This window comes from Neovison vison, chromosome 12 (assembly GCF_020171115.1).
Source record: "Neovison vison isolate M4711 chromosome 12, ASM_NN_V1, whole genome shotgun sequence".
NCBI lineage: Eukaryota > Metazoa > Chordata > Mammalia > Carnivora > Mustelidae > Neogale > Neogale vison.
In genome coordinates, this window is record NC_058102.1 from 137,119,905 (window position 1) to 137,144,347 (window position 24,443).

A 24,443-nucleotide genomic window follows, 5' to 3' on the forward strand; every position below is an offset into this window, starting at 1 on the left:
TGGTGAGGTCTCCAAAGCCATCCCCCAGAGTCAGGATGCAGGAAGTGGGCAGAACACTCTGGAGAAGGGAGGGAGGTGCTCTTTGCTTCAGTTCATAGCCCACTGCCATTTCCTCGGGTCATAATTTGCGTTCAGTAACCCTGATTTCTGGGGCACCTGGATGGCTCAGTTATGCGACTGCCTCTAGCTCAGGGGTCCTGGGATCGAGTCCGCTTCTGCCTCTGTGCTCAGTGGGGAGCCTGCTCCTCCCTCTGCCTCTGCTCCTTCCCCTGCTCATTCTCTCTCTCTGTCTCTCAAATAGATAAAATCTAAAAAAAAAAAAAAAAAAATCCGTGGTTTCTGAAATACCTAATGGTGGTTGCAAAGACCAGAACCTTAATTTTCCAAGTATGGGGCTAGGAGAGAGGGAGCCCGCCTCAGCCGCTTTGTAGGGCGGGTGGGAAGACAAAGAGCAGCTACTGGGGCTAGCCCTGAACTATGCGGGCCTGGGGGGTTGGGGGAGGGGCCGTGGGGGGGAGGGCTCTGAGCAGCCGCCCACCGGAGCACGTGAGAGCAATTCCTATTTCTGTCTGTTGTTAGAGCCCCACACTCAACTTAGGAAGCTCTATGTTAAACCCATTTAGGAGGAGAAATAGCATATTCTAATGCTGGCACTGCTTTGCCTCGCTTGAAAATTCCATTTTGCCTATGGTCATCCACCTGCGGTACAGAAAAGGTGACCCCTGGGCGAGAGGCTCCGCGTGAAGGTGGCGTGGGCGTGAGACGAAAGCTTGGGAGAGCCCGTAGCTCTGCCCCCTGCAAGTTGCGGCTGCTGCCGCGACCGCCCGACCTGGGACCTGGCCGGCGGGCTTCAGAACTCAGTGTCATTGACGGAAAGGGCTTTGGAATGAGGGACAGGATGCTCTCTGTGTCTTTTGAAGGTCAAATCACAGCTTAAGGACAATTTTTTTTCGACGAGGCCAGTTTTCACCAGGCAAAGAGGCTGTAAGAATTCAGTTAGCCATGGAGCATTTTTGCTCCATGTGACTTACTAATACATTAGGCTGATGGTGTGGTCCCCACGGGGAGGTGACCCTGTGCGTCACAGATCCCCAGGGCGCACCGGGGACGGTTCAGGAGACATTGTCTCCCCTTGGCGAGCAGCAGTACTGCCATGATGCACTTTTCTGGCCTGGAACATGTGTGGATTTTTCTTTGAGCTTCCATTCAATTCAGGATTTGCTCCATGTTTCCTTTCCTTTTTTTTTTTTTTTTTTCACTCCAGTTCTGATAAACCTGTTTATTATTTTTAGGTTGCAAAAACTAAATAAGCTTACAGAGCTATCTTTGTTGTTGCAATTCCTGCCGAAAATGAATAAATTTTAGCTGGCAGCCTGAAACTCTAGCTCCTGCCCACTCCCTCCCACCACCACTACTGCCCCCCCCAACTCTCCCACCCCGGCACCCCTCCCCTTCCCTCCCCACACCAGCCTCCAGCCTTTTCTCTTTGAGATGTCCTATATGGAATGTGATTAAAACACAGCAATGGGAAATGCTTTAGGAACAGCTATTCTAATAGAACTGAAGTTGGCTTGAGGTATTATAATTCTGAGAGATTTTGATGAACTAAAGTGAATTCAAAGACCCAAAGGGGGAAGGATCTAGAAATCACTTTGGGGGAGCGGGGAGGAGTGAGGATATTGGGACACAGAGGAGTCGAAGGTCTGCCACATGGACATGTCCTTTAGACCAAACCCATGCTTCTGCCAGATGTGGGAGGAAGACCACAACGTCGGTGTTACAGGGACTCAGATTTCTAATACTTCAAATTGCTCGAAAAGGAACAAGCCGCTCTGTAAGGGAGTGACCTTCTTGTCAATGACAGAATTCAAGCCAAACTTGGGTGACCCCTTCTGGGTCGTGCTTAGATGAGCCATTCTCCACTGGGATCTCAAGAGGGTCGGGGACCCCTGCGGGAGGAGTCAGGGCAGGATAAACAAGGAGGGGGCTGTGACGAACATGATGGGCAGACACAGGACACCTGGAACTATACCAGATGAAGAACCTATCTCGTGGTCAGTCCCTTTCTGCAAGATCAGCTCCTCCACATGAATTCTACCTACTTGGTCATACCTCAAGTTCACTTTAACATATCCAATCGCTCCCCTGGAAGAACACAAAATGTCTTCTCCAGCTGGCTCCCATCGCATGCTCCATGTTCTAATCCCATGGGAACAGACCCCACTGGGGGCCACTGGTGAAACCACGTGCTAAGGAAAACCTCTTGGACAAGCTCATCCTATAACATGCATATGGCGGCTGCCTCTCTCCATGCAGAGCTCTGTGTGGTGATGGCCGAAAACCTCACTGGTCTGCCTGGTGGTGTGAGAGGAAGCTCTTGGTGTGTCTGGGGGGTGAGCCTCCAACCAGCCGGTTTGAGAAACTCCAACCACATAAAGGCAGACTCTGGGGCCCTTGGTTTCCTCAATCCCTTTATGCTCCAGGGGACTCCTAATCCACATGTTTCCTCCTAATTTACCCTTCATTCATCAAAATATTATTTCATAAGAGCTTTTTGATGTCGAAAAAGCCTGATGAGTCTCTTAAGCCCTTTCCCGGTTTGTAGCATGAAGTTGTGTGCTCCTAGCACTTAATGGGACCAGGAGCCAGAAAGGCTAAAGCCTGTGCTTTGGAGGCCTGGGGCTGTGAGAACACCCTCACAAACTGTCCCCTGGCCAGTATGACATGCCAGCTGTCATCAAGCTAGGAGGTTAGAAGGCAAGCCACTTTTCTTTACGTGACTCTTTGGGTCCCACCTCTAGGGATGGCCCAACTCCATTAGAAACGTAGTAAATCACATCGTTCACTCACTTCCTCTCTGAACAGCTGTTTAATGACTACCTGCCATGTGCCAGACATTGTCCCGGTGTTGGGCAATCGCATATAAACAATGCTCGGTTCTTGCCCTTGAAGAACCGCATCCTGGTGGAGAGGATAACTGTGTTAATGGACCATTCCAAAAAGGACACAGCCACAAGAGTGTAAAGTCTTACAGAATTAAGGAGGGATCCCTGGGATGGAAAAGAGGTAGTCAGAAAAGACCTTTGAAGCTCTTCAGAAACAGTGACGTCATCTTGAGATACAAGGCGCAAATTCCCAGCTGTCTGTTTAACATCTCTCCCACCCACCACATTCATAGATAAAGGAAAAGAGAAGGAGGAACCTGGAAGCTTCCATTTGTCAAGGCCTGACCTGGGTGCTTCAAATAAGGGACACTCTGGTGTCTTAGCTCCATCTATGCGGCAGCAAATCTGATTTGTTTTTTCAGGAAGCACAAGCTGGGACCCTCAGCCTCAGAGTCGTTCCAGCCCTGTGGAGGAGCCCTGGGCTCAGCGCAGGCTGTGTGAAGAGCCAAGGCATCAGCTCTTGAACCTAGAACTTTGCTGCAGCTGGAGGGCTGGTGGCAGGCTGAGCAAACGGGAGTGTCTCACATGCCGGGAAATTGCACATGGAATTCAAGGGCAATTTTAAGAAAAAATGATTTTAACCTTTTCCTCTGTGAATTAGAGATGATGATAATTTGGTACAGGTTTCAACTTCCATTTTGATTTACCTGCCTCAATGACTGCAGATATTCTTTATTTTCTTTTCTGATGGTAAAAAGTGATACCTTTACTGTAGAAATTTTAGGTCACTAAGTAAAAATGCAAAGAAGAAAACAAAAATCACCCCTGACATTACCCAGATAACCAGTTAGATGTTTTAGATATTTGCCTCTCTGATGAGCCAGTTATATCCAACACTTTGTTAAAGTGTGTATGACTGTTTTAAGCTTCATGATAAATAAACTATGGACGATTTTCTTCTCATGACTGGGTCTCTTCTTTCTGTACTTTCAGGCCTCAAGTTCAAATATTGCCCTGAGTTAACCTTGACTTCCTTCACCTAAGCATTGGCTAGCTGATTTGCTAGGTCCAGCCCCCAAAAGGATAGGGCATCCAGGCAAGGTTGCATGGTTTATGACTTTTAGCCCCAGATCCAACCTGTTCTTTGCCTACAGGACTTGAGACCACCCTTCCTGAGCTGCTGATGCCCAAATCTGAATTATGGAAGGGTCATTGCATCCCACCCCAGTTTAAATACTTGAGCTTGAAATGTTACCAACTCTTCAGACGGTCTAGAAAAGGAAAACCCTGTTTTCATCTCAAAGGAAACAGTCATGAGAGTTTCTTGTGATGTATGAGGGAAGGCAGAAGGCAGAACTTTTTCTTTTTTTTTTTTCCAGAAAACTAAAAGGCAAACCAAATTCTCTCCTTTCAAAGCATAAATTGCTGTATTGACTTTCTTCTCAAAAGAGGAATACCGTTTGCCTGTGTGCTAGTATGCTAATTTGTCCTTTGCGGTTGGGGTCAAAATTTGAACTCACCTTGCTAGTTCACTTTAAAGTTTAGCTTCAATCGTGTTTAAATTCTCTATCACTCAGAATTCAGTGCCACTCAGATATATACCTCAAATAACTCAGAATTGAACATCACTCGAAACATATTTCCCCCAAAGGGGGAAATGGAGGCAGGGTGCTGTGAGCTTCTCTGAGCCTTGTTTCCTCATTGTGAAGTGAGGATAGTAAGGGTACCTCCTTGTAGTAAATAGTAAAATGCCCCCAGTCATTCATTCCTTGTACCCATACCCTTTGCCATGTGATTTCGCAGCTTCTTTCATCAAATAGTGAAACCCATTTCCCTCCCCTTTAATCTGATCTGAACTTGTGAATTACTCTAGACAACACAACATGTCAGTTGTAATCTTAGTCCTGAAGTGACCTGGGCTGCTTCTATTCTCTCTTCAGCCCAGCCACCATGTGGTCAAGTCCAGGATGGTTCATTCAGGAATGAAGAGTACGTGGAACAGAGACAAACCAGCCCACCTGAGGCTATCCCAGATCGGTCAGCCCCTGTAGAACATAACCACCTATTTAAGAATGAGCCCAGTTGGGCACCTGGGTGGCTGAGAGGGTTAAGCGTCTGCTCTCGGCTCAGGTCATGATCCCGGAGTCCTGGGATGGAGTCCCATCCCCACTCCTTGGGGAGCCTGCTTTGCCTTTTGCCTCTCTCTCTCTCTCTGTCTGTCTCTCATGAATAAATAAACAGAATCTTAAAAAAAAAAAAAAGAAAAAGAAAAAGAATAAGCCCAGTCAAGACCAGAAGAGGGACACCTGGATGGCTTAGTTGGTGAAGTGTCGACTCTTGGTTTCAGCTCAAGTCAAGAACTCAAGGTCCTGGGACTGAGACCCAGAAGTCGCTCCACTCTCAGCAGGAAGTCTGCCTGAGATCTTCTCTCCTCCTCTCCCTCTGTACGCTCTCTCTATCTCAAAAAGAAAGAAATAAAGAAAGAAAGAAAGAAAGAAAGACAAAACAAATAAACAAACAAAACCAGAGGAACTACCCAGCTGAGGTCAGCCCAGATGACTGAGAAGCAGAATTATTAGCTAAAAAATGATTGGGGCACCTGGGTGGCTCAGTCAGTTAAGCGTCCAACTGTTGATTTCAGCTCAGGTTATGATATCAGGGTCGTGAGATGGAGCCCCAGGTGGGGCTCTGCACTGAGCTTGGAGACTGCTTGAGATTCTCTCTCTCTCTCTCTCTGTCCTCTCTGTCTCTTCCCCTGCCCTCATGCTCGCTCTCTCTCAACAGAAAATTTTATAAATAAAAAATTATTATTGTTTTATGACATTAAGTTTTGAGATAGTTTGTTATACAGTAAATGTTAATTAATGTTGTATCACATAGACTTCTGAAAAGTTTCAAAGACTAATATTTGTAAAATATTTATAACTGTTCCTAGTTCTATGTAAACTCTAAATGTTTGTTTTCAAAATCATTACCACTATTAAAGTTTTAAGAAATCCTTACAGTTCCATAGTCTGTTTGGAAAAAAACAAAAATAGAGGTTTCGAACATTGGCTTTAGTAGCATATTTTGACTGTAATTCAGCTCAGCAGATGATCAGCAAATTAGTGGATTTATCCATTCCAATATTTTTGTTGTAACACTAATATTTCTCAGAATGACTAAGATCTTTTGGCATATAAACAAGTATTTTTGCTGAATGACAAGGCTTTAGTCCTACAAGTACTTACTTTTTTGCCAGAGAAATTGTAATTGTTCAAAACTTTTGAAAACAAGCACAATTTTTATTTGCTTAGAGCTCCCCAAGTTGCCCTGGTTAAAACTATGTTATGTTGAGATGAGACATGTCAAAAGCAAAATCTACTTATTTTATTATGTATGCTGGAAATCAACTGAATAAAGCAGAATAAATTTGAATATCATTTCATAATTGAAAAATAGGTCTTGTTCTTTGCTGTGGTAACAAGTACTTAATATATTTTTAGTAGAATTTTTCATATTGATAGATTACAACAGTTACTCTTTTGATGATCATAGCTCTCCTACAACTTGTCTGGAATGATTTTATATGATCGCATAATCTGTAACAGAAAATCTAGGGAATCATGAACCAGCTCAAGAAAGTGCACACCTGGGATTGTTTTTTCAGAAATTCTGAAGCCTAGAAACATTCTCTCTGCTTGTCTTTAGAAAGTATATAAGATTGCCGAGGCTACTAGAATACATGTCATTTGCTAAATCTTCCTTTATAATTTTTATCTATCATCATCTTTTATCAAAGCAGACTTCACTTTATAAATAATAAGACCCTACAAACATCTCATGGCTTTGGTTTACAAAATCCTTGTATATATCATGTCATTGTCTTTTAATCCCCCAGATATCTACAGAGGTAGACCAGATGTATGTGATTATCTCCATTTTACAAAACATGCAAATGAGAAAGAGAACTGGTATGTCTAAATCAACTACTTAGTAAGTGTCATCATTAGGTTCAGACCCAGATGCTGGGCTTCTCCATAAAACCTAGCTTCCCAGAGTGTCACTGAATGATGAAAAGACATGGCCAAAGAACAGTCAGACACATCTACTTTTGAATCCTTGTCCCTGTATTAGCTACGTGACATTGGATAAGTTATTTACCCTTTCTGAACCTCATTTTTTATATAAATGGAAGAAGGGTAATATTACATACCTTAATGAAATTTTAGGTAAGATTAAATAATCTATGTAAATTGCTTGGCACTAGAAGTATTTCATAAGTGTTTGTTGTTGTTACTGTTTTGGTATTGTTATTTTATTATTGGCTTGGTAGTAGAATAAGGTAGCTAGTTTTTTTTTTTTTTAAGATCTTATTTATTTATTTTATAGACAGAGATCACAAGTAGACAGAGAGGCAGGCAGAGAGAGAGAGCAGGAAGCAGGTTCCTCGCTGAGCAGAGAGTCTGATGCGGGACCCAATCCAAGGACCCTGGGATCATGACGTGAGCTGAAGGCAGAGGCTTTAACCCACTGAGCCACTCAGGTGCCCCCAATGTAGCAAGTTTTAACCACTCAAGATTTCAGGGTCTGACGTTGTTCTTAGAATTCCTGTGGGTTGCTAATTCCTCCATTCTTTTGATGTGATGTTTGGCTAACTGTACAATTTCACCACAAAGTGGAATGGACAAAGATGAGACTTAATGTAGATTGTTCTTACCACCTTTGTGGTTGGTTTGCCAGAAGTATGGAAGCAGTTAAGGAATAAAGGCAAGAAATTTCCCTCCTAGCTGCTTCTGTTTAATTACATGAAAGATTCCATCTTCAGTGGAGTGAGATGTGTGATGGGATAAATTTAGTCCATTATTAGATCCCCTCCAAAGGATATTGAGTTTGGTAACAGTCCATCGTAATGTGACCACGAGTTAGCATCACTGAGAGTCTCTGGAGTGGGTATTTTCCAGTAAAAATTGCTATGTAGGTTCTAAGCAATGAAAGAAGATAGGGTTGTATTTGTGACTCTGACCTCAGTACACACTCTCTTCTTACACACACATAAAGCTTAACTATTGCTTTTTATTCTCATCTTAAAAATTTCTCAGTTGCTTAGAGAATTTTCAACTAGAACTGCTTGTGAGCTCCTATAGATCCCAGATGGATGCACGTGAATCCGTCTGTATGTGTGTTCTTTTCCCTTTGCTTACAATGCTCACCTCACTTCACAGCCTGCCTAGTTCCACCTCATTCTTTAAGACATATTTTAGGCATCATCTCCTCTAGAAATCTCTTGGGGCATGGTTCCGCTCCCTGTTGTCTCCCCACCCCAGCAGGGGTTAGGGTCTCCCTTTGGATATTTTCAGAATTCCTCAATACATTTGCTACCTTGTTCCTCACCACATGGTGTTAAATGACGCATTCATCATCTGTTTCATCAACTCAGCTCACTTGGAGAACAGCAACTATGTCTTATTCACCTTTGTAGTCTACAGCTAGCAGAGTGCCCAGCATAGAGAAAATGTTCAATAAATAATCTTTAAATGAATAAGCTTAACGGTCAGACTCTTCCCTTGCCTGCACTAATTACTGACAGTTGCCTTCGAGTAGCATGTTTGAACTAATTACTTAATAGGCAATCCCACTTCTTTATTCTCTTTCCAAAGAGTATATTATACATTTTTAATTTATAGCTCATGTTAGCTGCAAACTCTTCTAGCCTACATGTGCAACATTTTGACTATTGTTGCTAGGGAGTAAAAAAAATATGTATAAATAAAACAAAGGAATACACAGTGAAAACTACATGCATTGATAAACTTTATTTACATTTATTTATTCATATCGTTAAATATATACACATGTTTTTGAGGGCAGTGTCTATAATATGCATAAGGCACACACATCCATGTGTATCTACATATGTATCTATGGATATTTTTATAATTTCTCATCATTTAGCTATTGAGGCATTCAGGGGTTCTGAACCTCGAATCTCACCAAGACACCTGCTAGGATATGGTTATTTCTTCTTCTTAGGAAGAAAAAAACCAGAAAAACAAGTGATCTTTACTTCCCCATATTCAAGGCCCTTTGCATGAAGGAGACAGAGAAAGCTGGAGATCTCTGAAGAACAAGATGTCTCAGAGTTGCATTCGCTGTTGCCTACCCCCCCCCACCAGTTACTCAATGGCAGCTGCTCTGTGGGGAAGGAAGCTTTCCAGTCAGATGCAGTGAGTGAGCTGCGGCAATGGTGGGAGCTCACCTTTATTACCCAAGAGGGCCCATCCACATCCTGAAGGTGTTTTCCTAAATCCAAGAACCAGATTTGAATTCTTCTATTTCCCCAGAAGGTAGAAAGCATGGTTGTCAGCTTTTGCTGGCAGAGATTTTCCATTCTTACTACGTGTGTGTGTGCAGCACCAAACCTAGTGATGGACACTGAGGATGTGGCATTAAATTAAATGAATGGAATTGTTGGAGTGGAGAACCATGGGGAGAGGAAAATGATACCTGACTGAAATTTTTCTCCTTAAAACTTTCTAGACCTGGACTGGTTTTTTGTTTTGTTTTGTTTTTAGAATGACAGAGAGGACCATCTGCTCGTTCAGAGAAAAACTATGAAAAAGGGACCGAGGACTTCAACCTCATCGGAGGATTGCAGGCTGCTCCCCAGAGATTAATCTAATCTTGTGGAATAATAACTCTGAATTACTTTCAAGATTTGGATTTTTCATTTTTTTTCTTTCATCCCCAAATCTTAAGCTCCTCTACCTCCTTACGTTTTTAACTCAAGACCCAGGTTGGCCTTTTCACCTTCAGCCTTTCGGCTTGGTCATCAGTAGAACAACAACAATAACAAAACAAAAAACCCCCGCAATTCTGTGTCTGAAATCATGTTTTCATTTCATAGGACTGAGGCAATGGGAAAAGAGGGAGTGTGCTTTGCTAAGTGATTTTATATTAATTTGTGACCACTTTTTACCTTATCTGAGCTGTTAACATGAAACCCTAAATGGACTGCGAGGGTGAGCTAGACTAGCAGTCTATTTATGTTAGGGTAGCTGCCTTCTTTGGTTGATCACCAGCACCTTCTCATGTCAAATCACCCACAGATAATTTCTTTAACTTACAGATACATAAGAAGGTGTCTCTGTATTGAAAATATCATGGTAGCTCCATAGGTCATGGCGTGGAACTCTGGAATTCATTTGGTTGCTTATAGAACTGCTGAATGCGGAAGTGGTGTGAGATGCTCATGGACCTTTTTAAGGGTTCATCTCAATTTCCCAGCAGACACACAAGAGGACAGAAGGGTGCCCAGGCTAAGGTAAGAAAGGGCTGGGGTACACATGAGGTTTATTGCCAAATAAACATTCTTCTAAAAGTTCCAACACAGCTGAGGCATTTTGTAGTTACAAATGTAAAAAATTGCCAATGGGTAGCAAGCAATACCATCCGCCGAAAGTTACTGGGGAAGGGATAGTCACAAGGTCTCAAAACGTTATCCCTCAGACTGTTAAGTATTTACAGAGAAGAAAAGTCACCTCCCAGTAAAATCTGTTAGATAAGTAATCAAACTTAGCGAATCTAACAATGGGGCATACTTCACGTGCTTTCTGATGTGATCTGCAGAGTAAGATTCAACATTACCCACGTGGTACTCCTCCCCCAAAATAAACAGAATCTAATTTAGAGGAAACAGCCATATCCAAAGTCTGTGTCATTCTGCTTATGTAAATTATACGGCATGGCACAAACCTGTAGAGAAAAAGGAATGCAAAGGAGGTAATAATGGTATTGTCATTGTGTAAAAGAATGTCCTTGTTCTTGGGAGATTCATGTTGAGGTATTTAGGGGTGAATTACCATAATGTCTGTGACCTACTTTTAATGGTTAAGCAAATGTATACACATACATGTGTGCATACGGACACACAGAACTGTATACACACATGTGTCTGGAGAGAGAGAGAGCAAACAGGTTAATGGTGAGATAGCTCAGCTCAGTTGACAGGGCCCATATGAAAATGCCCAGCACTTGGCAATGGCCTAGCTCCTAGAAGAGGTCAAATGGTCAACAGTGGCCTCGCACATGGCCAGAGATGGTCGACATCTTCTTAACTTCCATGCTGCTTCTTCAAGAGACTTCGGATTTTGTGCATAACATATGGCTCCCACAACTTCTTAATCTTTCACATACTGGTTTCCTCTTGAAAGGATATAATTTTATTTCATAATATGGTTCTGGATCCAGACTGGAACCGAGTTTAATCCAGGCTGTTCATTTGCTAGCTATGTGGGTTTGAGCAAGTTACTTCATCTCTCCTGATCTCAGCACCCACATTCATTAACGGATGGATGACAGCTGTCATGATCTCATAGGGTTATTATGAGAAATGGAGGAGAGAAAGAAACAGTGCTCTTGGCACAGTGCCTTGCACATCATAAGCGCTCAATAAATACTTGCTTATTAATATTATCATGGTGCATACTGCTCAAAGCCTGCCAATAAAAACTGCAATCATAAAAGTAAGCAACAAATACGGACTGAGCACCCATTATGTGTTAGGCACGTTATTGTTCAATGAACAACAGTGAAAGATCCTTGAATTTACATTATAACCAACGTTTAGTACACACCAAGAAAACCCAGAGTACCTTATAGGTATTCACTTGTTTAATTTTCAAAACATCTCTGACTCTAGAGGTCTCATCTCAGTCTGCCTAGTGGTTTGGCTTGGTGGAATTTTCTGGGGCTTCTGAAAACTAATTGAATTCATATTAGGATGTGTTCAGGGTTAGCGGGGGAGGAGTATGCTTTGCCACATTTTGTTTTGTTTTTTCGACTCTGTGAAAATGTTCAATAACAAAAAAATGGTCTGGTTGAGCCGGAAGCTAAAGATCAAAGAAAAATAATTGATGAAACGCACTCCTCATTTTTAGGTAAATGATGTTGCCTGGGGTGGGGTAGGGTAGAAGAGAGTAAGAAGAGTAAGAAGTAAGAAGAAAGCAGAACAAAGAATAAATTCACCTCTTTTTCTTATAGGCAAGTTTTGAGAGGCTTGGTTCACGAGGTTCTGGACTTCTACCAGATATCCCCATTCTATCCCATATCACCATGATTCTATGGACCAGAGGAGAGAAAAGGAGTACAGTGCTGTGCACCATATTGGAAATTCTGAATCACTTCCATTCGCCCGTTCCTGGGTCCCCCTTTAGGACAACCTGGGTGATTTCCTCTAGCTCTCCACCAGTGTGTCTCCAGTAAGCTGCCTAGTTAGACCAGCACTGTTGTAACTCGGATGAGTCAGGGGGGAGATTCTGTAAACTTCTCAACTGTCCGTCATCATTCTCTTACCTGCAATCCCAGACCTGAAGATGCATCTTTCTTTGTCGGTCGTTCTTGGTGTATCGATGAATGTCGTAGGTCTCCAGACATGTTCCAGCACTATCCCAAATCATTTTTACCTCCCACAAACCCCAAGACACCTCTCCAAATATATTTCCTTTCATTTTTAAATCCTGCATATTTCCAGGAAAATATTAACCGTGTTTCTGGTTTTTGCCTAGTTACCTCATCCTACTGTTAATTAGAAAAAATGGTCTTCACCAAGAAGTCTCAAAATTTTTCTTTCATCAGAAGAAAGGACAGTCACGGTCTTAACCAGATTCAAGTCTGGCTGGGGGACTCAAAGCCACAGGCTTTCACCTTTGCAAATACTACCTTTCTTCCTAATCAAAGAGGCCAGGCTGAGGACCCAGGGAAAGTGAAATTATTTTAGTAGTAGGATGAACGATACAAAAGTAAATTAACTGTCCCATAATTTATATTCTGTTGACAATGTTTTCTTGAGTACATGAAATGTTTTTACTCTCTGACTTCAAAATTTTACTTCTAAAAAACTGTCCTAATGTCATGGTCAGAGATATACCAACAGATTGAGGAACATCATAATATCATTTATTATAGTGGAAAATTTTTATTAATTTTAAACTATCCAACAATATGTTATTGATGAATAAATTATAACATGTCCAAAGCATGAAATACTATGCTGCCATTCATGACTACTTAGCGACAGAGGAAAATGTTAATAACATATTAAGTAATGAGGTAAGTTGCACAAAAGAGGCATGAGAGTTAAAAATTCAGGAAAAACAATAACTGAGGAATGTTTAGCTGTGTCTTCCATTGCCATCATAGGATCTTTGCTCCAGAATGAAAGGAAATCTTCATGTTCCAAGAATACAAGTATTGGGTTCTGGAGGGTTGGTGGTTCTACACTCAGAAGACATTAACAAACCTTTTTTCCCAAAAGCCCAAGACCTTTGACAGGAAGGAGATGGAGGCTGTGCCCTTTGAGGAGGAAAAGATGTTGGATTTTTCAACATTCTTGGAGGAATTGGAGGACAGGAAAGGGACCAAGTAAGTATTCCAAGTTCCGATAGGGGGATCTTGCTGATGTGCAGTTCCCAGGAAGAGGGGATGAGGTGACAGGGGTGACTCATGGGGGCCCTCAGGCATTAGTATTAGGGGCTTTGGCTTATCATCATCTCTGTCCCTCCCTCTATTGGGTTATTCCCACGAGGATACAAACATGCTCTGGTATTTCTCACCTTGGAACAGTAACCTTCCTTAACCCTGTATTTGTCCTTGCCTACCTCTCCATTTTTAAAAGTTTGCCCGTGGTGGACTGCCTTCACTGCCTAGTCCATGGAACGTCCGATGTTTGCCCCACCAAGTAGCACAGACGGTAGTGAGGCTGCTCTTGTCACTGTCACCCAGGAGCTCTCTGGTCCCTTTCGTCATTGCTCTCCTCATTCAAGGCAGTCAACCACTCATGCGCTCTACAAACATCAGCTGCTCTTAGCTCCCACAAAGTCTTGCTTTCTTGGTTTTCCTCCACCTCATTGGGCATCCCTGCCCATCTCCCTTTACTCTCTCCTGCCCTGGAGAAGGTACGTGGATGTACTGGTGACACAATCGGCCTCTGTTTCCTCTCTCCTCTTTCTCTCTCTAGATAATGTCGTCCATTTTCAGAAATTTAAATACCATATTTATTCAAGGTCATTTCCATACCTGTGTAGGTCTAGGTATCCTGACTTTTGGACCCCTTATCCCATATCATATAAAATGTATTAAGATGCATAGTTCAAAGTAAATGTACTTTTTGGGAGGAGGGGAGTGCATTGTTTTTATTGTGCGAACTATACATAACATAAAATTTGCCACTTTATTTTTAAGGTAAACATTTCAGTGATATTAATTACATTCAAATGGCGTACAGCTGTCCCCGCTATTTCAAAAACCTTTTCATCACCCCAAACAGAAACTCTGTATCCTTTAAGAAATACCTCTTCATTTCCTCTTTCTTTTCAGCTTTCATTAACCTTCAATACATGTTCAGTCGCAATGAATTTGACTACCTTAGATTAAATGTGCTTTCTGCTGTTAAAAGGAGAATCTTATCATTTTATTTTTGAAACTGTTTGGACAAGACATTTAATTTAAAATTGGCTCTCATTTTCCAGTTACCACCAAGCAGAATTATATCCTAAAACTTGACAATTAATAAAGATAATCTAGAGCTGCCTTTGTAGACATTTAATACATTATTTATTAAGTCTGGTACTGAGGAGGGCACAGATTGCACGGGACACTGGGTGTTACATGCAAACAATGAATTGTGAAACACTACATCAAAAACAAAGGATGTACTGTATGGTGGATAACATGACATAATAAGTAAAAAGTTTGATGTTTACTTTCATGTTTTGAATTTTTTTAAAGATTTATTTATTCATTTCAGAGTGAAAGTAGGTACACATGCACGTTTATGAGTGGGGGGAGGAGCAGAGGGTGAGAATCTTCAAACAGACTCCACACTGAGATTGAGCCCTTATGGGGCTTAATCTCACCACCCAGAAGATCATGACCAGAGCTGAAACCAAGAGTTGGGTGCTTAACCGACTGTGCCACCCAGGAGCCCTTGTGTTTTTAATTTTTAAAAATAATTTCATACTTCTATAAAGTTGCAAAATAACTACAGAGTCCTCCTACCCCTTTCATCCAGCTTCCTCTAGTGATATCTTACATGATCATAATTCATTATCAATTATCTCAACTTTATCTGGATGTCATCACTTTTTACATGTATCATTTGTGGATGTGGTTGTTTACAACAGCTTTTATCAGATGCATGTAACTGCCTGCACTGTAAGAATACAGAATGTTCCATCACTCCATCACGACAAAGAAAATCCTACATGCTGTCTCTTTACAATCACCCCCTCCTGTCTGGACGCCTACGCCGGCAACCATTGGTCCATTGTCTGTCTCCATTGTCTGTCTTCATAATTATGTCATTTGGAGATTATTGTACACATGGAATCATACCTTCAAAATGGGCTTTTTTTTTTTCATTGAAAGCCTATATTTTCCTCATCTTTCAAGAATTCTGCTCTCCTAAAAGGTGATCTCAATGGCCACATAAAATTGGTGGGTAAACAGTGATACCTCCAAAGGAGAGAGCAGTGCTTGGGTGGCTCAGCTGGTTAAACATCCCTTCAGCTCAGGTCATGATTCTCGGGTCCTGGGACTGAATTCCAGGTCAGGCTCCTTGCTCAGTAGGGAGTCTGCTTCTCTGACTCCCTCTGTCTGTCCCTCCCCCTGCTTGTGCTCTCGCTCCATCTGTCAAATAAATAAATAAAATCTTGGGGAAAAAAAAAAAAAGAGAGAGCGAAATTATTCGGTGTGTCAGTGATTTGGTCTACCAAACCTGAATAAGAAGTAACAGATTCAACAGATTTCTAATTGTTTGGCACTCCTGCACTCCCTTGCAGAGATATCTTCAGGGAATAAAAACCGCATTTCTACCTTTGTTTCTGTCGCCTACGTCCACACTCCCACCTTTAACCAAACCTCCATGTCCTCTCACAGGACCACTCCAGTAAGTCTCTTAACCTCCACTCCCCTCCCCCCACCAATGCCCCGTTCTGTTCTTATCCTTCTGAAATCCACTCCCCAAAATTCATTCACAGCCCCTTTGGTCCTTGCATAGTCTCAGCTCTGAAAACACTTCAGAGAGACTTTTCTGACAATCCCATCACTTCTTCCTCTTCAACCCCTCCCAACAAGTAACTACCAAGTCACCCTGTTTTATTTTGTTTACACACTTATGAAGAATTTCATAGTATTTATCTTGTGGATTTATAGTCATTTATTGCTTATTTGTCTTCCTCTTTTCTGTAAAATCATGCTGATGGCATCAAGTTCCTTCTGTCCCTAGCACTTGGGACACTTGGCCTAGCCTACAATCTCAGTAAATATTTATTGATTGAATGAATGACTAACTGAACATGTATGTGGCCAAAAAACTGTCCTGGAAATGTGGAAAGGAAGACAGCGGTCCTTACTTCACTATACAATTGCTCAGAAAATGCAGGAGAAAATGGAGACCTGCCACAACATTTGGGGATACACAGACTGGCAGGATATTATTGATGATTTTAAAATCCACCAGCATGCTGAGTTCAAAACCTCAACACTGTGGAAAACACTGTTGGACGTTGCACAGTCACAGTAGTTTAGGATGTTGGCTTTCACCTGAACTGCTTGGAGGACAAAGATATCTCTGTCTGCTCTCTTGCTTTTGCCTTATTTGATTTCCTTATATGGATAGTGATCACCTACTTGCAAACTCCTAAGCCCTTGCCAGTGGGAAGCACATGGCAAAGAGAGGTGAGTTTTAAACTACTCCAAATCAACTCAAGTTTGTAGGCTCACCGGAGGCACAGCACTCTATCTGGCTCTAACATCCCAATGGTAAGACCACCCAGTTCAATGGATTGAGTATTTCCTACTTCAGCAGGAAATTTATGTACTGTTCCATTGATGGAGGTGGTGGGGAGAGGTTGATATTTGGTCTTTGCGACCAAAAACCAAAACTGATTCATATTTCATGAGAGAAAGATTTTTCCTCAACAAAAAAAATTTAAAGGCTTTCTTCCTTCAAAGAAAAATGAGATTTGCTGCTAATTGAGAAAAAAAAATGGTGCACCAAATAAAATATTTTTGTACCATTCTGACAAGACCAGGGCTGGTCTTTAGCATGAATGAAATCTTCAGATAATAATTATTATTTTCAGATAATAATGGATTTCTGGAGGATAAAGCTACTTAAACAACACTTGATCTTAGCCAAAAGGCCGAGAAGCGATTAAAGCTACTTAAACAAAAATGTGATTCTCGCTGCTGAGCAGGAGTTCCTTGGGTTGCCGCCTGAGGAAGGTCTCATTAAGGATATGCATCTTTCTGTGTTCCAAGGGAGTCATAGCTCATGGGTAATTGAAGACTTTAGAGGAAGCCAGTTCCTCTAATTAGGCACATAGTCATCTGGACAACAGAGTCTTTGGGGGAAATGACCACGAGGGCAGGGAGGGTGTGATGCAGAGTAGAGTTACTCTTCCTCCATTCTATGCCTTCTTTCTTTCACCACCAAATGTTGTTGACAGGACATTGAATGTATGAAAGTGAAGGGAAATGGACTGGAGAGTATGAGAGAGTCCACGATGAGTGAGACACAGTCCCTGTCTTCAAAACACTTACCACCTAAGTAGAAGAGGATAAAACATGTATGGATAGCTCTAAGACCACATGGAGAAAAGCCACAGGAAAGTTAGGAGATAAGATGTTATGAAAGTCTGGAAAAGATAGAACTCATTTTACCTGGCTGAGGTAGGAAAGGGGGAGAAAAGGTGAATCAGAACATTCTTTGTAAAAACAGTCTGAGGGGTTTGAAGTGGCGGGGGGGTGGGAGGTTGGGGTACCAGGTGGTGGGTATTATAGAGGTCACGGCTTGCATGGAGCACTGGGTGTGGTGAAAAAATAATGAATAATGTTTTTCTGAAAATAAATAAATTGGAAAAAAAAAAAAAAAAAGCTGACGCCTGCAAGGGAATTGCAAGAGGGGTGGGGTTTGACCAGGAGGATCTGAGGCCAAAGGGGATTCCTGAAGGGAGGTGGGGGGGACAAACACAAGTAGGGGAGAAGACAGCGGGGGAAATGGAGAAAATTCATTTAATCTGTCTGGAAAAACGAGAGAAGCAGCTGCAGACAGTTTCCTTGATTTACAATCAGTTATGATATCAGTTTTGATTCACAATATACAGACCAAGACTGCATACCAGACTCCAAAGTTCAGTCCAACAAAATATGGCTCAAGGGGACAAATCAATAAATACCCCGAAGGCGTTTGGATTCCAGACTCAGAATTGCCTCAGGTTGGGTGTAGGACTCCTGGTAACACCACCGCTCCATCTCTTGGTGAATTCTCCGAGCTACATCACTGGCCTCTCCTAAATTATGAATGAGATCACTAAAACTCAACTTTGGAAATATCCTGGAGACTGTACAGGCAGAAATTCATAGTGGCTGAGAGCACGGGCTTTCTGAGTCAAGTTGTCCTATTTTAGTCATAATGTGTCCTCCTACTTGTTTTGTAAACTTAGACAAGCCTTTCCGAGCTCATTTCCTCCTTCTCTGAAGATGGAGATAAAAACATTATATACTTCGTGGGCTTAATGCTTAAAGGTAACATCAGAACATCTGTATAAAGACTCTAATCCAATTTGGGCACCTAAAACGTTGGCTATATTGTGAGTGAGTAAACAGTCCCTTCATCAGGGGTGTCAGCCTCGTGAGGAGGTCATTAGCTGACCCAAGAGATCTAGGATATCATGGTGTCATTTGATTACTTAGAATATAGAAGAAGCCAACACAAATGGATTAAGATCTCTTAGCCTGAGTTTTCTGATTGAGTGAAGAGTCAAAAGGGATGACATTTAAAGAAAGAACTAGAAAATACTGCTTGAGTAGAAAATTTTGAAATGAGAAAAGCCAATTCTCTCTCTCCCTGCCCCGACATTAACATTCTAGGAAGCGGCTCCTTCCTGTGTTGAAATTTGGAGCATAAAAGTGAAAAGTCCGGGGGCGCCTGGGTGGCTCAGTGGTTTAAGCCTCTGCCTTCGGCTCAGGTCATGATCTTGGGGTCCTGGGATTGAGCCCCATGTCCGGCTCTCTGCTCAGCAGGGAGCCTGCTTCCCCCTCTCTCTCTGCCTGCCTCTCTGCCTACTTGTGATCTCTCTCTTTCAAATGAATGAATAAAAATCTTAAAAAAAAAAAAAGTGAAAAGTCCGGGATGCCTGGGTGGCTTAGCTGGTTAAGCGTCTGCCTTTGGCTCAGGTCGTGATCCCAGGATTCTGGGATCGAGTCCCACATGGGGCTCCCCGCTCAGTAGGGAGCTTGCTTCTCCCTCTGCCTGCTCTGCCTGTTCTGCCTGCAGCTCTCTGTGCTGCTGTTCTCTCTCTGACAAATAAATAAATAAAATCTAGAAAAATTAAAAAAAAAAAAAAGTGAGGGGTCCAGGAGTAGTCATCTCACCTGTCATTGGAAGCAGCCCTCCATCATGGCCAACAGAGCTCCATTCTTCATGTCTTTTGAACATAATAAAATAAATAAAATAAAGTAAAATAAAATAAAAAGCTCCCAGAGTTCCTTTGCCTTAGGTTTTCTCTGTGATACTTTTCATCCAAGGTATTCACTGAATAACCAGGAGGACTGTTCATGCCATGGGCTCATATATGCCAAACTTGTAAGCTTTTGGTACTTCCCCACACCTGGGTCACTATTGTCATACTCTATTTTACAGGAGTTTTAATATTTTCATTTAAAATAAGAAGTTAGGCAACTTAACACAGGATATTCTAGAACCTATCCATGTCTTACCCAACACTCTCTTCAGAGATCATTTTCTTTTGCCTATGGGAATGCGATAAAATACACAATTTATCCAGGAAGGGTCATGCCAAATGGAAACATAGCACTTTGCTTAAAAAGCAGGTATCTTATTACTCACAGCCCTCACCTTCTGGCCCAGCCTAATGCCATAATTATTCTCTTAAATTTCCTTTTATTTAACATCATCCATCCTGTCTTCTTTTGTTACCATTATTTAACTAACAAAACAGACCAAATACAATACCAAAGGCTAAAGGAGGCATGAATCCAACTCGTGGAAATCTGCTTTTCATTTCGGAGTATGGGGCCAGTTTCCTAGAAATTGCCACATTTTAAAGAAAATGGATTTTCCTTCTTTATGTCAAGAGATGGCTGATCTAATTAAATTTGGTTTAATCTAATAATGAGTCATGTTAGAGCTGTCTTCAAAATTAACATTTTAGTTCCAAATCCAAACTTTAATCATCAGATGCATACTCTTCCTAGTCTAAGTCAAAAATTGAATTATTGAGTTCCCCTGAGAACTTTCCCCACTCACTCTCCTAGAGACCTGTCAGAAGGCACAAAGAAGAAAAGATAAAACAAAGTTACACTGGCCACTATGAAATATTTTTGCTTCTGAAGAGACACTGAAATAATAATTAAAAAAATACAGCTGGGAAATCAGGAAACTCTGCCTAAGTGTAAGCTCCTGGAGAGTCGGCAGCCTGATTAATTTTTGGATGCCCCGTGTTCACACCATGTCCCACAGAAAGTTACTGCTCAGGAAGTCCATGCTGAAGCCTTGTGGACTCCCACCTTGCCAAGACCCTGCTAAACGTGAGTTGGGACCAGAGCGGACAACTCCTTCCTGTTTCGCTCTGGGTTACACAGAGCATGAGCTCGAGATCTCATTATTGGGTCAATGAATGAGCGACTTTGAAACTGATCAGGCACCCCTGATGAGCTTGCTGTGGGTCTAGTCGGTATGGAATCTTTGGGCAGTGGACACCCTCTGCTGAGATCCTGGACAACAATTAATGGAGCAAGCATGGCACTAGACCTGCTTCCCAGGGCTAGACCTCAGGGAACCAAGCAAATGACAATTTCACATTACATCACTTGGACCATTAGGAAGCCTTAGTTTTCTGCCAAGTTGGACCAATTCAGAAACACAGGTAGTAGTCCAGATTCCCTACCTTGTTCTGTTAATAATAATAATGGAAGGCAGCGTATAGAAAACTAAAGGAATCACAGTGAACTATAGGAAATGTCCACCTTAAACATGTGAGGCAGCTTTAGAATTGTCTGTAAATGGCTGGGATGTGCCCCAACCCAAGAGAAATCGATTGGGAAGTCAAGACTTTCTCTGGGGACCTTTTGCAGCCTGGGTGTACAGAGACAACTATTGTTCTGTGTTTATCCAGAGTGGTCACGTTCTTCGTTGTACTGATAACACAGCTCCCCAAAGATGTGTGGTTTTCACATATTGAGGAGACCAACCAGATGCAAAACACATATCTCCCTGGACACATCAGAGCAGAAAGCCTCTACCGCAAATCTTGGTATTATCCCCCTAAGTCTGAAAAACACCACGTTGACTTGATATTGCAGAGAAAGACTGGGAGCACCATGAAGTAACAAAACTCAGACTCTGTCTAGATGTAAGCAAGAATAACAACAATGACCACAAAATCACAGAATTCAACAATTATGACAGAAATGCAACCACTAGAATCGACTCCTATAGCTCGACTCCTGCAGCTTGATGCTGGGTTTGTTTATGGAAACTGGATTTTAATAATGCTCGCCTGTCCTCAAGTTTTCACAATAATTTCATAAAGATAAAAGTTGATTAGCATATGGAATACACCCACCATGTATTTCCATGGATTTGCTTGCAAGGACGAGCATACTGGGAAAGAAGGTTAAGTAGCTAACCAAGCTGGCTTCTAAGATGGGGCTGTGCTCAGGGAGGAACACAAGAGACATTGAACAAATCAAAATTGTTTAATGGTTTTCTGACATGCCTTCAGGCAATGGAGAATAGCATGTCCAATTGGAAGTGCGGGGAGAATTCTGAGACAGTCCAAAAAGAAATGAATCCTTCTCTTTCTCTTTTGCTTTTTGAACTCTATAATATGATTTTTTAACATTGTCCTTTTGAAGTCTGACATTCAGCTGAAAATTCCTTGAGGATTGTGCGACCCTGGAATGCATTACAAAGGAGGGCACAGAATGTCCTTTAATGTGGATCTTTAGGAGAGCAGGCGACCGACCGAACATGCAGAACACTCTCAGTCCTCTAATTCCGGCATCCTTCAAAAATGGATTTTAACTCTGCCTGAATAGAACAAGCAGAACAAAAAAACCAAAACAAACATTTGCCCCCTAGTTACTTCTACTCTTACTCCTGGTAGTGTAAGTGATCTGCTTGCTACCAAGGGATACTCTCCATCCTGTTCTGTCTTCATCCTTCCTTCATGCTTCATCCTCGTCTTCCTTATGCACATGTGTTTGCAAGGTCTCTGAACTTCCCTGTTCCCGTATCCTTTTGATGTGTTCATCCACAGATTCCCAAGTCACAGAGTAGGAGGGGGCATGCACTTTCCCTCTGGGCAGCGGACTGACCACAGCCTCAGGTTTGTGTCCTCACGCATCTGTGATGACCCATTATGTCCCTTGTTCCCCGTTCAGTTCTGTTGCTTAGTCCTCTTCAGTGCTACTCCAAATCGCTCTCCTCCTCAAGCTTTCTGGTATGAAAATTCATTTCCCTGGGATAGTGGGACTAAACACTAAATCCAGGTCCTGAGTGTCCTCACCTCTGGGTAGGACAATGCCATTGGTGCCCTTCACCCCCACCCAGGCCATGACCTCCGGCTTTTGGGGCAAACGGGCCTTAGCCGTGAGCTCCCTTGGCTTCTGGCCCTCTGTCCACACATTCATCCACTTCCGCACCAGGCCTGGTCCCCTTCCAGTATCAGAAAATGAGGGGAGCCTCCCCCTGTTCAAGATCATCCAACCCTCCAGACCTTGGACCTCAAGCTTCCTGTTGGACTTGCTCATCCCTCTCTTCCATATTTTCCATTTTGCCTCCTTCTCCATCTTTCCACCCTCCCCTAGTTTCCCATGGCTTATAAAGTTGTTTCAATCAATCTCACCTAATTCTTTAAAACAGAATAAAAATAAGTTCCATTCACTTCCCTACCCCCTTTCTCACCTAAACTTCCTGAAAGTAGAGTTCCATACCTGGTCTCCCTTTTGGCATCTCTCACTCACTCTTCAAACTACACTTCACCGTTTCAGGTCCTGGTCCCTTTCTCCTAAGGACATCAGGGACCTTTATAATAAAGACACCTCACATTACTAAACATCTACACTGTTGACCTCTCCATCCTTCTTGAAATGCTCTCTTGACTTCCCTCTGGGGCCCTGACTTCCTTGAGCTCAGTTTCTTGTTATTCTCCTCCATGGCTTCCTCCGTCCGCCCCCATCCCTTTAAATGGTGGCCTTCCTCCAGGGTTTGGTCTTTAGCCCTATCTTCCCTCCACACTGTCCTGCACTGAGCTCCCCAAACCTCACAGACTGGGCTATCACTAACATATAAAGGGTGGGTAATTCCCTATTTCTTTGCCCCATCCCCCCTCCCCACCTCCAGCCTCAGATTCCCATATACTCCTGCCTTGTGATATTTCCCTTTCTGTATCAATTAGCGTGTCCAACTCAGCATGTCCAAAATGTCCCCTTGATCTAGACTCCTCTCCATATTTTGTCTGAGGTGACAACGTCATTCCTGGCTGCGTTCAGGTAACCTTTGCTCTTCATTCCACCTCCATACTGCTAACCTGCCACCAAAAGCTTGGATTTCACCCCTAAACACATCCTACATCTGCTCTCCCTCTCGACGGCCAATGTCCCAGCTGAGGTACACGCCATCTCCCATGAGGATTTGTGCAATGGGCTTCCAATGTCTCTTCCTGCACCCAGTTTCATCCCCCTCAGACACACCCAGTATATCCCACCAGAGAGATCCATGACCTACATCTGACCTGTCATCCACCTCCCTGCTAGCTACAAGATAAATTTCAAATCCCTCAGCCGGCCACACTGTGACATACAGCATAGGATTTCCAGTCAAGAAAAGCTGAAACCAACCAGCCCCAGGAATTTTCTCTCCCGTATGGTTTCTCTCCCATATCAGCTGACAAGTCAGGTTTTCACCATATGGGAGAGAAACTTACTCTATAATAATATTACTACTGGTAATTATAGTAAAATTATTTGCATGTGTGCTTATCTCCCAACCTAGATTGTCTTGAGAAAAAGAGACTGTCCCCAGGGAAATGGGTATGGTGTCTGCAAGACAGTGAGAGCTTAGTAAGTCTGTCATTGAAGTGGGCATGAAGAGATCTTGTTAGGGTTCTCTGGAGTTGGCTCCCAGAAATCAGAAGGGATGGAGGGAGAGTGGTGGGTAGATATTCAAAGCAACGGGAGGAAGGTGAATCCATGACAGGAGGAATTAACAAGAGGCAATGGGTAGCTGGCTCCACGGGGCAGATTTTCACAACAGTGTTGCCTCTGATTAGTACGAAGGGCTCAGTGACAGCAAAAGAAAGGAGAGGCAGAGAGACAAAGGAAAAGAGTTGCTTCATGCCTGTCCTAGCGCTGTGCTGATAAGCCCAAGAATGTACGCTGGAATCTCTCTCTTTCTATATACACATCTGTTCTTGGGAGAGCATACTGTCATCCTGTAGCCTTGACCTGATCTATCAGAAGTTTACCATATAGGTGTTAGTATTCCGGGAA

The 24,443-nt window shown here is 42.5% G+C and overlaps 1 pseudogene; it reads right to left on the reverse strand.

The window, feature by feature from the left end:
• Positions 1–16,909: 16,909 nt before the first annotated feature.
• Positions 16,910–17,080, reverse strand: LOC122892713 (annotated as a pseudogene).
• Between the last annotated feature and the right edge of the window lie 7,363 nt (positions 17,081–24,443).